This window comes from Pteropus medius, unplaced genomic scaffold, assembly GCF_902729225.1.
Source record: "Pteropus medius unplaced genomic scaffold, Ma_sr-lr_union100, whole genome shotgun sequence".
NCBI lineage: Eukaryota > Metazoa > Chordata > Mammalia > Chiroptera > Pteropodidae > Pteropus > Pteropus medius.
This window is the reverse complement of record NW_024352787.1, coordinates 12,915,434-12,930,405: the sequence shown is the minus strand read 5'-3', so window position 1 is coordinate 12,930,405 and position 14,972 is coordinate 12,915,434. Positions and strand designations below refer to the sequence as shown.

The window sequence follows — 14,972 nt, the reverse complement described above, 5'->3', positions numbered from 1 at the left end:
CACTGGAACCCTGAAATGGGGAGCCCAGTGCAGGGCCAGGACCTCTCACTCCTCCAGAGGGACCTCTGCAGCGAGATATCTCTCCTGATTCTCAACTGCCACATGCAGGTGTGGAACCAGCCTGTTTCACACCTGTGCCTCTCCTACCAGTCTCAAGGTGGCCTCCTGTGTGTCCCTAGTTATAAGACTTCTGTTCAGCCAGATTCCAGATGACTCCCAATGATGACTATTCTGTAGTTTAGTTATAACCTTGATGTGGTTGCGAGAAGAGGCATTCACCTACTTCACCATCTTGACCAGAAGCCTACCCTTATCTATATTTTTAGAATGTTTAAAAAGCAGGTCACCACAAGCTTCAAACTATTCTAAGCATGATGTTATGAGTGACTCCACTGTAAAATACTTGAGAAAAATAAAAACAGCTCAATTGGCAAAGGAATCTATATGTGATCCACTTCTGCTATCTCTTCATTTTTCCCATGAAGACTGAACAGCATCCTCTTCCTCTTGATTCTTAGTTTCTTCAATATAAACTAAGTTCTATTTGAATCATGGTGACAATATTTCTAGCACATGGTCAGATCCATAACTGTCAATGCTTTAGGGTGTTATTTGCTTGTTGCCTTTTAAATGCCTCCAGGCAGCAGTCACTGGCCTGAAAGCCAGTGAGTAAGTGACCTTGATACTGAAGGGCACTTCTGCTTCACTTATTTTTGGAAACATACAGAAAACAGATTCAACATTTGCATTATAAAAAGAAATATTCTTTTTCAAAAGAACACCACAGTGTCTTAATGAGAGACGTAGAAGGCCACCTAATAAGCCATATATAATTAAAGTCCCTTACATTTGTATAAAATAAATTCCTAAAAATGTATTCGAAAGTCCAGAAGTCAAGAGGGTTCTGCTATCTCTAGAGCCCAGAAAATTATAAAATCCATAATTGTAATTAAAATTTTTTTCTTAAATATGCAATGTGTTTATATTATTTAATACATTAAAACAATAAACAAAGTATAGATTTTAATAAGATATGTTTTAAAGTAATTTCTTCTTTCAGCTGCTAGTTATCTCAGCCTAGAGAAGAAACTTATTTAAAGCTGGGATAAGAACTAGCTAATTCTATTTAATGGTGTCAAATAAGCTTTCTTAAAATGGTTTTTAAGAGCAAGTGGAATGCCAGCCATCATTTTCTCTGAGAAGACATCAGCAGGAAGCAGTGTCTCTACAGCCTTATACATGTCTCCCTGCATTTAGATCGCTGATCATTTTCAGTTAATACTCAAGCAAGGATCCCAGTTCCTACATCATGCTCTTTAGTTGGTTTTCTTCCTCTGCTGCTTAACTTACAGTCAACCATTTGAAGTCCATGGAGCATGGACTGAGGAGCATCTGACTGAGGTCAAGATGACCTGCCCTCGGCTTATTTAACTGCATCATCGCTGGTATTGGCCCTTTCATTTTGCCACTTTCCAGTAATTTTTACAATATAATAAAAGCAAAATGCTATTGATATTCAAACAATTGCATGAATATCCACATATAATGATTGCCAAAAATAGAATGCTGGCAGGCAGACAACCACCATAACACGGCTTATCATTTGTTTGTTAGCTGGGGTATAAACGCTCTGATCAGCACAGTTCCAAAGATCCAACATATAAAAGTTGTATAAAAGTCAGAGACTGCCTAAAACTCTTTGAAGAATAGCCATTGCTAATATTAAAGACAGAACATTACAGACATTGCAGCATTAGTTTATATGAGTATACTTAGAAAATTATTTTTTCACAAAACTTTGTGAATATGCTTTCTTTCCCTAAAAGCATACACTTTGACTCTGCCTGAGTAGCAAGAACAATTGAAGCAAATAAAGGTGAGAGACAAGCAAACTATAACACCATGCAACAGACCAAAAATTCTAAACTCAGGTGGGGCTCCCAGAAAAGCTGCTCACTAGTAGACAGAGAGGATGGCCAGGCAGAGCCCTCTGATGTTTCAGAATTATATGTGGCAGGGGTGAAGTGGGGCTTGAGCTCACTCCTACCTTGTCTGGCTTCCAGTACTTACAAGAGCACACAGATGTGTTTTGTGCGTACTAGGCAACATTGGCTTTAGTACCAGGAGATCTGCGTTCTAACCTTTGGGAAAAAATTATGTAAATAAGTCCTTACTTTGGGAAAGGAAAATATAATATCAGAAATACAAGTCTCCTTTTAAAAAGAGAAGTGGCTTTAATTAAAAGAAAACAGAAATAAATCACTTGGATTTAAAAAGCACTTTATTTAGTCAGGTGCTTTTCTGTAATAACTTTCTCTGTGCTGATAAAAGTATGAAAAGATACAGAATATTTAAACCCAGGGACTAAGCAATTTACTAATAAATTTGAGGCAAAAGTCTAAAGTAAAATTAAATTTGATTTTGTTAGGTTCTGGGCTGTGGTGCCGCACAGTACCACCATTACAATTAGGCAATCATGGAGGGTGGGAAAGAGAGGAAAGGCACACTTTAGAATACAAGTTTCCCCGGCACTCACCCGTGCCCACCAATATTACCATCAGGTGGGATCCCTGAGCCCTGGTCCGGGTGGTATGGGCCTGGTTTTCGTTTCTCCTCTTCAGTTGTTCTCCAACCCTTTAAAACCCCTGTTTGGGGTCCATCAGATGCATAAAGTAGCTCTAGGATTTCCACTTGTAAGGTGATCTGGTGTTTCACTTTCTGAATGTATCCTAGGTGAGTAGCCAGGTGAGATAATCACTCCTGCTGACTAGAAAAAAATTCTTTTGAGATTGGGCCACCAGAATGGTACTGACATGCTGATTTTGGATGGCTTTAATTTGTATTGGATAGAGGACAAGTTCAGGGGTCTGGGCTGGCCCTGATTATCCACTGCTGACCCATGGTTTTGAGCCACTGATGTAAGCCTATTGATTAGATCTTACATATTTATACTCTGACCATGGTGCTGCTTTTAGTCTCCAGTATCTGAAGGCAGTAGGGGTGGCAGCGAGCATCCTTTACTCTGTGCTCCCTCTGTTGTTAGCACCCGAGATTACCCTATATCTTAGAGGGCTCTAACCCCAATGTTTGGCAGCACAGCTCTGCAGGTGGCTTTTGAAGGCTATCTCTTTGAGGGCTTTTGAAACAATTGCTCAACAATGCCAACAAACTCTTCTAATTGAACTCTTCTTTTGCCTATGATTGATATCGTGACTTTGCAATTTCCCAGGTCTGTCCTAACCCATGTGGAAGAAGGATTAAAGATTCCATGCATTGGCTAATGGAGCTATTCTAGTTGCTCTACCCATAGCCCACTGGCTCACTCTCTTCACTGACTGCCACATGGAAGGCAGGATGCAACCAAACATTAAAGAGATCACCTTCTGGAAATGCAGTGATTGTGGCCTAAAGAGCTTAAGAGAATCTGTGTAGAATGTGTTTTTCTATGTTTATGTTACGAAATTCTAAAAAATATATACAACATAACCAAAAAGCAAATTATCCTTCATTTTTCTGCACAGTCTGGTTAAGACTTTCATTTGCGGTCATCATCAATGTAGCACAGTGAGGGTCATTGGAAACCAGTATTCACAGGTGGCATGATAGATAATGCCACACCATGAGTTATGATATAACCAGCATTATTAAATAGATGGTATTAGGGAACTGCAGAACCAAGAAGATTCCTATCATTTCAACAGGTTCCAAAGAGCGATAGCATTATGAGTAATAACCGTTTCTTATGGTGGAAAATAGGGAATTAGTCAGGAATTACATATTGGACAAGAAAGATGAAGAACATGGTTCCTGGACCTAAATAGGAAGAAATTTTTTCTGGAAACTAAAGAATCATTACATCCTCTGGCTGGAAAATTTAAAAATACTTAAGTACCACTTCCCTGTCCATTATTCTAAATCCTCATGAATAGATCACCATACCTCTCATGTACCCATGAATTTTGTGAAACATTTTTTAAACAAGTTGTTTATACAGATAGGAGCCCAACAAAATGTATTTGCCTGGCTCTCACATACCCTAAGGGTAGTCCTAGTGCCAGAAGGTACCACAGAACTTGGCTTGCTTCAGCGCTACCATTCCTCCTTCACCCAAATCGACACTACCTTGATGTGATTGAAGTGAAGTCCCACAGAGCTGTGTGCTCCTGGGAATTTTACCCTCTTCCCTTGCCATCGCTTAACAGCTTTGTCATCACAACCTGCTCTGAGATCACCAGGAACACTCCTGTCATATCCTACATTCATGACTACCACAAGCAGCCTAGGAATTCCAAGTCCTTACCCTCATTCTAATCTGACCCAATGTCACAACCAACCCCAAGTCCCTAGACCTTTGTCTTCTGGTCTAGGTCTACCATTAGCAAAATCCTCTATAGTCTTACCTTCTTGCATCAACTTAGGTGTCTGTTGCAGCCCTCTTCCAATCCTCCACAAATCTATAGGCTCTACATTCAATGTATATCGAGAATCCACCCACTTCTCACCACATTCACTATTCTCATTCTATTCCAGCCACTATTTTCAGAATTTCCCAACCGCCCTACAAACAGAACCTCTCTTTCTCCTTACCCTCCCCCACCTTGCTTTATTTTTCTTCATAACACCAATTCCACCTAAAATATTTTTATTTGTCGGTTGGTCGGTTGGTATATAATTTTCTCCCCAACTAGAATATAAGCTCTGAGAGCAGGTACTGCATATATTTTGGTCATTGCTATATCCCCAGTGCCTAAAATACTGGCTGGTACACACTGGATGCTCAAGAAGTACTTGTTGAATACAATATTTGTTGAACACCTGACATTCAATATAAACAGAAAGGAAATTCTTATAAATTTTTGTTATAGAGCCTATTTTTATCTATCTAAAACAGACCTCTGGACAGAAAGACAGAAAAACATGTTTTAGATAATTGTGGAATGTAAAAAAGTCTAGTGAAGGAGATAGTAAAATTTCATAAATTGTACATATTACTAATCACTTTAAACATAAAGGAACTTTTGGTGAAATGCCAGCAATTTATCATTAAGTTTTTACTTTTATTACATAATTTATTTATATATGTATGTAATATATATTATGTACATATATATTACATAATATATACATAATATATATAATATATATACATAATATATATATGTATATATATATAATTACTTTACAGAATTGGGCCCAGAGCTAATTCCTTTGTTCTGTACAATATAAAAAATTTTATTACAGTTGCATGTATTTGATATAGCTCTTCCTATTTGCACTCTCCCTGCCACAGTTGTTTACAGTAAACTTGAGTCAAATAAAATTGCTTTTCATAAATTTAAAGTCTAAATACAATCAAAACCCCATTCATTGACAAGACTCAGTTCTGTAGGTATCCACCAACTATGTGACACTCAGCTAGTCATTCGTCTCTCCCAAAGGGCCATTCTCCCTCATTTCAAACCCTGTACACATGCGACTTCCTCTGTCTGGAGTTCTCTTCCCACTGCCCCCACTGCTTGCCTGCCTTCTTCCTCCTCATCCTTCACTTTCTATTCAAGGTCTATCAAGGCCTATCCTGATACCCTAAACCTGTCACATTTCCCTTTATGTGTCTCAAAGATCTTGAACTTCTCTCATTTTAGAACTCATTATAGTCTATTATTATTGCTTCTCTTCCTCTGTCACAAGACTGTACTGTGAGGGTTGAGGTCAGATTGAACTTATTCACAGTTATGAGCTCAAACCTTGTCCTGTGCCTAACAGGTAATAAGTGAATAAGGAAAATTCGTGAAATGAGAGTGATTTTTCCCCATCAGTGAAGACCAAGGGTAGAACTAAAGTAAGACTACATAGACTTTTAAATGACATGATTTTACTCACCACATCACTCTGTAGGGTTGATATGAGGCTTAAACAGCTGAAAACAACATCAGAATCTACTGAAGGCCACATAGTGTTGCCTGTTCATTTGTGGACATTGTTATGGACATTTTCAAAGTCACATAATTAATTTATTTTTGTTTAATCTGAGATGTGGGAGGTGAAGGTGGAAGAAATGTGTAGATTAGAGAAATGAGATTTGCCTTTGTATTCTTTGGTTGTTCTTTGGAAAAAACAAATTTCCAAGTCAGTGTGGGTTCTTCGACCTGGTTCAGGCTTGCAAGCCTAAACATCCTCCTTCCACTGCTTCTTCTGCCACTCCTGGTGGCTGGGCCTGCACTGTGTGGGAGAGATGCGACCGTGAGCACCAGGGCGCTCTGTGCTGCTTCTTCACAGACTTGAATGTCCAGGCTGCACTGCCTGACTTCTCTAGCATTTATTTTTCCTTCTGTCGACATAAGAAGTGCTCAAACCCATAAAGAATTTTTATAAGAGATTATTTAAACCAAACAGATGACATATGCAGGGGATCTCAAATGCTCCTCAGAATAACACTTTTGCTGGTTCTTTTATACATTTGGAATTGAGGAAACATAAGGGAGATTACATGGAGGTGGGAGAAAGCAAGGTGGGGATTGGATTACAAAATAGTTTAATGAGATTATGTGCTCTCTTGAGGGTGGTTACTTATTTCAAAGTATGTTAACCTAGATGCACAGAAACAATGAACAGGGCTTGCTTAAGGCTAAGGTAAACCCTTTACTAAAATGTTATATGCCTGGAGTTTGACTATCCACCATGACCTGCCCAGTTAGAAATTAGTGATCACATCACCCTATAAGGTTACTTTCTATAGAACCCTGTATATTTGTCCATATTTTTTAACCCAATTGCAAGCATTTTGATGTGTACAGCTTCGTTTGTAGAATAGAAGACATTCTTATTAACTATTATTACACAATTTATTTGATAGGACACTGACTTTTACATTAGGGATAAGCCTAACAAGAAATTTGTATTTTACTTTCAGTAGTTTCTATTATTGCTTTTTCCCTCACCAAGATCATGGAATAGCCTACTAAAACATGATACTAAAGTAGAACTGATAAGTGGGTGACAAATCGTTATTTGAAAGGTATTGCTTTTTAAACTTTACATAAGATGAGAGAGGATTTTGGCTAAAGTTTTTGATGGTTCATCTACATCTGATGTCCAATTTATAAGAGATGAGTTATTTTCTTTCTATGAATTTCAGGGGCTTCTGGAGGGCACATGACACTACACAATTGGAATTTCTTAGAAACTTTGTTCAACCCTATAAATTAGGAGAAGTATGCCTCAAACTGTGTGCATGGGTTCACCTATTTAAGATCGGGGTATTCACAATATAAAGGTCTGTGGACTTTTTACTTTCATGTTAGAGCAAGAAGTGTAGCCCTTGAATCTAGAAAGGGCCTTCACTCCAAGCACAATGGTAGTCACTCAAATAGAGGACTCCCTATGGGAATGGAGAATGTTAGATTGGGCTGACACTAGAACCCATCATGTATCAGTCTCCTTGGCCCCACACAGCATTACCTTGGATGCTAGTAGATACTTTTCTGGCTGAACTTTTTGAGAAGCACAAATAATTTTGAGAACTAGGCCTGCTTCCTAAGGTCAAGAGAATATCAATTTCCTTTTCTCCACATAAGCCTTAGGGCTTTGACTGGAAGTCACTGGGGGATCTTGTGTCTTAAGAGCATGTAAATATTCTGGAAAAGTACAAACTCAAGGATTGCCTAGAACAGTAATAGCAGGCCATACCTAGGAATTATTTTAAGTATTTTTTTATTATAGTAACTATAGTAAGCATGGCTCTGTGAGGTAAGTATTTTACAGATGAGGAAACTGAGTTTAAGGAGGTTAAGTTACCTGCCTAAGAACACTGGGTTTTTGTGTATTTGGGCCAGAACTTGAAGCCAGTAAGTCCATTTCCAAGTCAGTGCTCTTAACCCTACTCTGGCTCCCCACCTTTTGCCCTACCAGACCTGCTTACATATACCTGAAAACAAGATGCCAACTAATTTATCAAGGTATATAATGGAAAGATGGGATGCATATTTTTTATCAAGGTAAAAAAAAAACAAACTTTAGACCCCATTTACTGGGCCCCAAACATTTGCCAAGGCAGCTCTCTACTCTCAGAACTGTTTAAATCTTCCAGACTCTTCATATTACTAAATTAAGGAAATAAACATTTGTCTTCAGCAGAATCTCCAGTATTCTCCCATAAAATAAAAAAAGAATGAAGTGACAAAGTAAGCTTGGACTCAAAGTTAGGTCAGAGCACATGGCTAGGTTCCTGGGTGGAGTAAAGCATTTAATTGTCTCCAGGTCTCCACAGGGTATTTGTAGGGCTCCATATTGGTTTGATGAGGCATGGAGACTTCTTTCTCTTCCTCATTTAAACCAAGACCATAGAAACTGAAAGAGAACCACAGGCAGAATAAGAACAAGATAAATACCTTTCAGATCAGTTGAGGGAGAAAGCAAGGAGAAATGTTAGGAAAGTCCAGGCTTGAGCCAGTGTCAGAGAAGTAGAGTGACCAGCAGAGGGGGTCTGGCTTGCCTGGGGGAAAGTAAAGTCACCAGCCTTTAGGGAAGGAGAATTCTAAGAGGAGAATTGAGATCACTGAGGATAATTCTCACTTGCTTCAGGCTTTTACCTGGGGCCATACTTTAAAGGGCAGGAAGGATATCAAAGTACTATGTGGTGATTATTGAGCTATTTTTTTAGGGATGCTAAATTCTGTCCAATCCCCAGAAACCTCCAAAATGGTCTCCAAATTCTAATGTTTCAGCCTCTAAATGACATCACTCAAACTGTCATGCACATCTGGAAGCAACGTAAAACCCTTTGCAGACTTGATGATTGGCTTGAGAAATACGATTCCCATAACTATTTGTAGATTCCATTAACTCATTTATCAGGCACATATATATTAAGTGCTCATGTGTTCCAAGTAAACATTTTCACTGAATATACTAGAAGAACAAGGCCCAGGACTTACAAACGAGTAGCTACAGAAATGTCTGTAGCATCTAATTGAAGTTCTAATACATAAATGACTTATTTCCAAAATTGGAACAGGCATTTGAAATGGCAAAGTCCACAATTTCCACTGCAGCGACTGTTGAGACACATCATCCTGCTGAAGCCCTTTGAGCATGTTTTCCCCTGAGCCGTCACATTAGATTTGGGTAACCACATGGAGGAGCACGACTCTGTAGAGGCACTTGCCTATTTTGATCATTAGATTATTAGATGCTGTGATCAGAGTGGCTCCAAGAAGAGTCTCCGGAAAGATCTCAAAAAAGAAATAAATACTAGGGAGGAGGAATATCAAACAGCTACATGTTGGTGGCAGATTTGCTTAGAAAGGAAACATGGAGGGAGGTGGGGAGCACGAGAAGCATCCTAAGTAAACAAATCACTCACTATGGGAAAAGTGAAGTCTGAAGAAAAATAGTAACTGTACCCGATTTATGGCAAAGTTAGGAAAAGGCACCTGTCTCTAATTCTCTACTACACTTTGGTTATGATTATCCAGGCCTTTAACTCCCAACAGTATGGCTAACCCCAAGTTTAATGAATAACAGGACTTTAATAAACATTTGGAAATAACAGACAGGAATTAGAACTCTTAGAGTGTTAAAACTGGTACTAGAAATGAGGAATCATAAAGTTCACAGGTCAAATCTCTCCATGTAAAATCTCTGCTAGTCACCACCCAGCCCAGTTCCAGGGGCTACCCCAGTCCTAGACTCTCTAGTTCCTTCCATCGGAGAGAGAAGGAGGGAGAGAAAGAGAAGGAGAAGGAGAGAGGCAGACCTCTGGTTAATCTTTCCATGGAGCCTTTGCCTCACAATCTCTTTTTCAATGTTCCCCCAAGTCCTCTCTTATTTTTGTTCCCCTTCTGACATGTCCCAGCATGATTAACAATTGAAATGTCCTCACCATTCAGGGATGGTTGGCATTGCTTTAGGGTCCCTAACAAGAAAATGAACTAAATTAAACATCAGTCCTCTTCCAGAATCTGGGTCAAACAGCCTGGAATATTACAAAGAGTAGAGCTTCAAACAAACCAGCCAGATGGGCCTTGAGCTGCCCCGTCTGGCTCTCCTAGTGATCCCTTCATCAGCCTGAGCGAGGGTAGATTTCCAATGCCGCCCTCTGCACCCAGCTCCCAGTCTCCACTTCAATGAGAACATCTACTATTTTCCAAGAATGTGAGACTCTGAAGGCTAAATCTTTTTCAAAGATGAAACATTTTCCTATAGAAAACAATATGCAGAGCTGTAATTCTACCTTTGATAAAAACAGCTTCTTATGACTACTGTACATGACAGCAGAACCGCTTGTAATGGCAGAGTCTGAATTTCTGCATTCTAGAATACGTATTTTTCCTTTTAATAACCAAATACTCATGTTAGTATCTTCCCAGAATAAAAGACTATTTACCCCAGAGGGGAATATTTGCCCATACCCCACACCCCACAGTCTATAATACATCAAAGAAAGAAAGTTTTGAAAGTACAGGTCTTTTTTTTCTTTCTCAAGATTTCAAAGATTCCAAGACGAATTCTTTGTCAGGGATCAAGATCAAAGAGTTATGTCCTTCCTTTCCCTCAGGAGTCTCTGTAAGAAGGATGTTTTCCCAAACATATGGGGTAAGGTGGGGAGACTGCATCATATTCTGACAGCAGGATTACAGAGATTCGCGGTGGGAGAGGCAGAGGTGGTATCCTGGCAGCACGTGCCATGACTATAAGGCAAGGGCTCCAGTTTTAGCCTCCCTTCCCCAGGGTCTCTGGAAGGGCCATCATTCCTTTTTCAGTCTTTCCCTATAGATGTTAGCTCTAGAGCAGGGGGACATGTCAGTATGTCTGTGCCCACATTCTCTCTCTTAGACTTCAAATTAAGACACAGCAGGAACCACCTTCCTATGTTTTGCTTCTCAGCAGAGCATTTTACATGCAGTATTAGGATGTTAAACCAGAAGGGGCCTTAGGGTTTCTCAAATCCAACTTTGTCATTCATTCTGATAAATAAATTGATGTCCAAAAATATATTGACATTGCTAAAGTTGCAGAGCTGGTTCTTCCAAGAGCTGGGACATAAGCCACTTGCCTCCATGTAAGATGGTCTTCTCATATAGCAAGGTTTTATGCTGATGATGATATAAAAGATTGGGGGAAAGCCTACTGATTTTGTCACTCAGAAAGAAGGCCCTACTCCCTCGAGACAAAGCCATCTGCATTTGGGGGGCCTCTATCTGAGAGTAGCATCAGGAGTTTTGGATTTACCCAATTGTTTGTTGTGTCTCTCTACCAGCCAATGAGTGGATTTATAAGTAGGGTAGTTGTCCTGTATGTACGACTGAGAACTCCTGTCCCCTTTGTTTGGGATTTCCCCTTGGGATTAGCCAATTTGTTTTTGCGTTCGTTTAGGGTACCCTGTTGGAGAGGAGAATAGTTGTAGGACTTGCACCCTGATTTGTGAACTGGCTGGTTTGCATTCATTTGTTTGGCCATTTGAATTTGAAATAGATAACTTGCCTAGTGTGTCTGAGACTTGGTTAGGAGCATCCTCAATTTATTGTCTTGTTTGTGTGTCATCTGTGTGTCAGTCAGAGTTTTCTTTCCCTATTGATTTGGAAGTAAGAAGTAAAATGGCATTTGTGTGTACTTTGCTTTTGGTTTGGAAGTAAGGAGTAAAATGGCATCTGAGGCTTCTTCTTCCCCTCCCCTATCTTCGTCTCTAGACATGTGGCAGCCTCAATCCTGTGCTCAAGCTCGATCCCAGCACCATCTTCCTCTAGGAAAATCTGCCAATTTTAGTTCAGGCTTTCTGAAGCCCAACTTTTTTACTCTCTGAGCTTTCCAATTTTATTGTGCACATTGGCTTCTGTTCTTTGTGTTTGTCAATAAGTCCACCTTAAGGAGAGGATCTCAGGCCTTTTGAAGAGAATGGAATGCATTCTTTGACCTTTTATGAATTAATTTTTAAATGGCTTTAAAGGAACTCTTACAGCATGCAAAGCTTTGGTAATCTGAGCAAAATACCTCTGAGTTTCACATAGTGCCTGGGACGCAAAAGCTAGCATTTTAAAATGAAAACTATGAGATCTCTGTCTATCTTTATCTGTATATTTATGTATGTCTATATATGTATATAGCATATTTCTAGCACTAAATGGTATTGCTAATTTATAGTATTAGATTGGCTAAACAAGCAAGCACTTACTTGAGAATTCTCAAAAATATAACAGACACTAACGCAAACCCTTTTCCGAATCATGTGATCTGGAAAAATATTTGATATAAAAGCTGGTTTTGAGTTTGGTTTATTTAAAGAGGCATATCTTTAGAATTATCAGCATTAAATAATACTTTATTCTACCTGAGTTTATTAGTCAAACAAGTTTATATTATCCCTATTGCAAAATTTGTCAGCAAGAAAATAAAATTTTTATAAGTAATCTAAACTTAACTGTTAGAAACAGTAAATTAAATAGACGTAAGTAAGAGTAAAAGTTTCTTTGAGGTGAACTCTTCAGTAATAATTATATTGTGTAAGTCTACTTAAAATGATTTTCTAAATCTCTTTGGTAACTTGGAACTTTAAAGTTTTGTTAGCTAACTTAAGTAATGGCTAGTTGTTGAATATCTAAGTCATTACAAAATAAGAATCTTGAGAAGGAAAATTTTATGTGTGGTCAAGCTTATTAAGATTAAAATAAATTTAACCAAGTAAGCAAATTTAAATATCGCAAGTAAGTTGATGCAAAATTAGAGTTAAGTTTTTTTCTCTGCTAAGAAGGACAGAATTTCTTGAACTATTGGTCTGCTACTGATACCATGAAAAAGTTTTCTGCCTAGAAACCAAAGATTCTGTGTTTTATCAAATAATTGTTTGGGGATGTAAAGTATAACATAGGGAATATAGTTAATAATATTATAATAACTATGTATAGTGCCAGGTGAGTACTAATCCAATTGGGGGGATTACTTTATAAGTTATATAAATATCTAACCACTATTCTGTACACCCGAAACTAATATAAAATAATATTGAATGTCAACTGTAATTGAAAAATAAAAATAATTTTTTAAAAGATGGTAAGTGTGAAATAAATATATTTGACTGAAAAAAACTTAATAAAAACATAATAATAATCAGGCCCTTGATTACTTAAGAAAACTGAACCTCCTCAATAGTAAGAACTAAGTATTGCTAATAATTATGTAAACTTCTATATTTGTGTTCACAATTTTTTATTGCCACTTTGGTTAAACGAATAATTAAGAATTGCTTCATAATGACATATGAGCCTATTTAATCAAATGTCCAACCCTTTTGATATACTTTGACATATTTCCCAAACTTTAAATTATAAATATAGTCTTAACCTAGGAATAACTGAGGTATTTCAGAAGGGCCCTGAAACATCTCAAAAAATTTGTTTTCTCTAATACATTGATCAATGGAACAGAGTAAAGAGCCCAGAAATAAATCCACACCTATATGGTCACTTAATATATGACTAATGAGGTAAGAATATACAATGGGGTAAAGACAATCTCTTCAATAAATGGTGTTGGGAAAATTGGACAATTATATGCAAAAAAAAAAAAGAAGCTGTACCATCTTCTTACGCCATATACAAGAATAGACTCAAAGAGATTAAAGACTTAAATGTAAGACCCAAAACCATAAAACTTCTAGAAGAAAACATAGGCAGTAAACTCTCTGATATTACTAACAGGAATTTCTTTTCAGATATATACCCTCGGGCAAGGGAAACAAAAGAAAAAATAAACAAGTGGGACTACATCAAACTAAAAAGTTTTTGTACAGCAAAGGAAACCATCATCAAAACAAAAAGACAACCGACTGTTTGGGAGAAGATATTCACTAATGATACATCTTATAAGGGGTTAATATACAAAATTTATAAAGAACTTATACAACTCAACAACAAAAAAACAAACAATCCAATTAAAAAATGGGCAGAAGACCTGAACTGCTCCAAAGAGGAAATACAGATGGCTAATAGACATGAAAAGATGCTCAAGGTCGCTAACCATCAGAGAAATGCAAATTCAAACCACAATGAGATATCACCTCACACCTGTCAGAATAGTTATCATCAATAAATCAAAAAACAACAAGTGTTGGCGAGGTTGCGGAGAAAAGGGAACCCTCACACATCATTGGTGGGATTGCAAATTGGTACAGCCTCTATGGAAAACAGTATGAAGGATTCTCAAAAAATTAAAAATGGATATACCTTTTGACCCAGCAATTGTACTTCCAGGCATATATCCAGAGAAAACTAAAACAATAATTCGTAAAGATCTATGCACTCCAATATTCATGGCAACACAATTTACAATAGCCAAGATATGGAAGCAACCTAAGTGTCCATCAACAGACTATTGGATAAAGAAATTACGGTTCATATATACAATGGAATATTACTCAGCCATAAGAAAAGGAATTCCTACTATTTGCAACGAAGTGGATGGACCTAGAGGTTATTATGCTGAGTGAAACAAGTCAGACAGAGAAAGATAAATACTGTATGATTTCACTTATATGCAGAATATAAGGAACAAAAAGAACAAACTAATCAAAAATAGACTCACAAATATAGTGGACAATTTGGTGACGAACAGAGTAAGGTGACATTGCATTTTCAAGGCCCAGCATTGGCAGAGACACAGGAAGGTGAGGATAGTCTGAGTGACTCTCCGGAGGGTACCCTCAACCATGGCTTCCCAGGAGGCATGTTCTTGAGCTGAGGCTAATGGAGGAGCAGGAGTCTGGACAGGGGCATCTCAAAGAGCAGCACTCACCAAACCATAAGCAAGGCACACCTCGTGAAGGGGACTCCACCCCACACACCTGGTCAGCTGGCCTCAAAGCCATTTGGTCTCCCAGGGAGCTCTTGTTCCTCGAAATTAACTGCTTAAAGGGAGCCCATAAGTGCCTGCATGGGGCACTTACTGAGATGGATAATGAGACAGATACTGAGACTGGGGCC

At 38.3% G+C, this 14,972-nt stretch overlaps 1 long non-coding RNA gene across 1 annotated transcript in view; it reads left to right on the top strand.

Annotated features, from left to right (window-relative positions):
• LOC120591772 (uncharacterized) overlaps nt 1–13,755 on the top strand; it is a 54,131-nt gene extending 40,376 nt beyond the window's left edge. The window contains exon 5 of the long non-coding RNA XR_005649986.1: nt 13,706–13,755. This is a non-coding gene — a long non-coding RNA (uncharacterized LOC120591772). The remainder of the gene's footprint in view (nt 1–13,705) is intronic.
• The last annotated feature ends 1,217 nt before the right edge of the window (nt 13,756–14,972 follow it).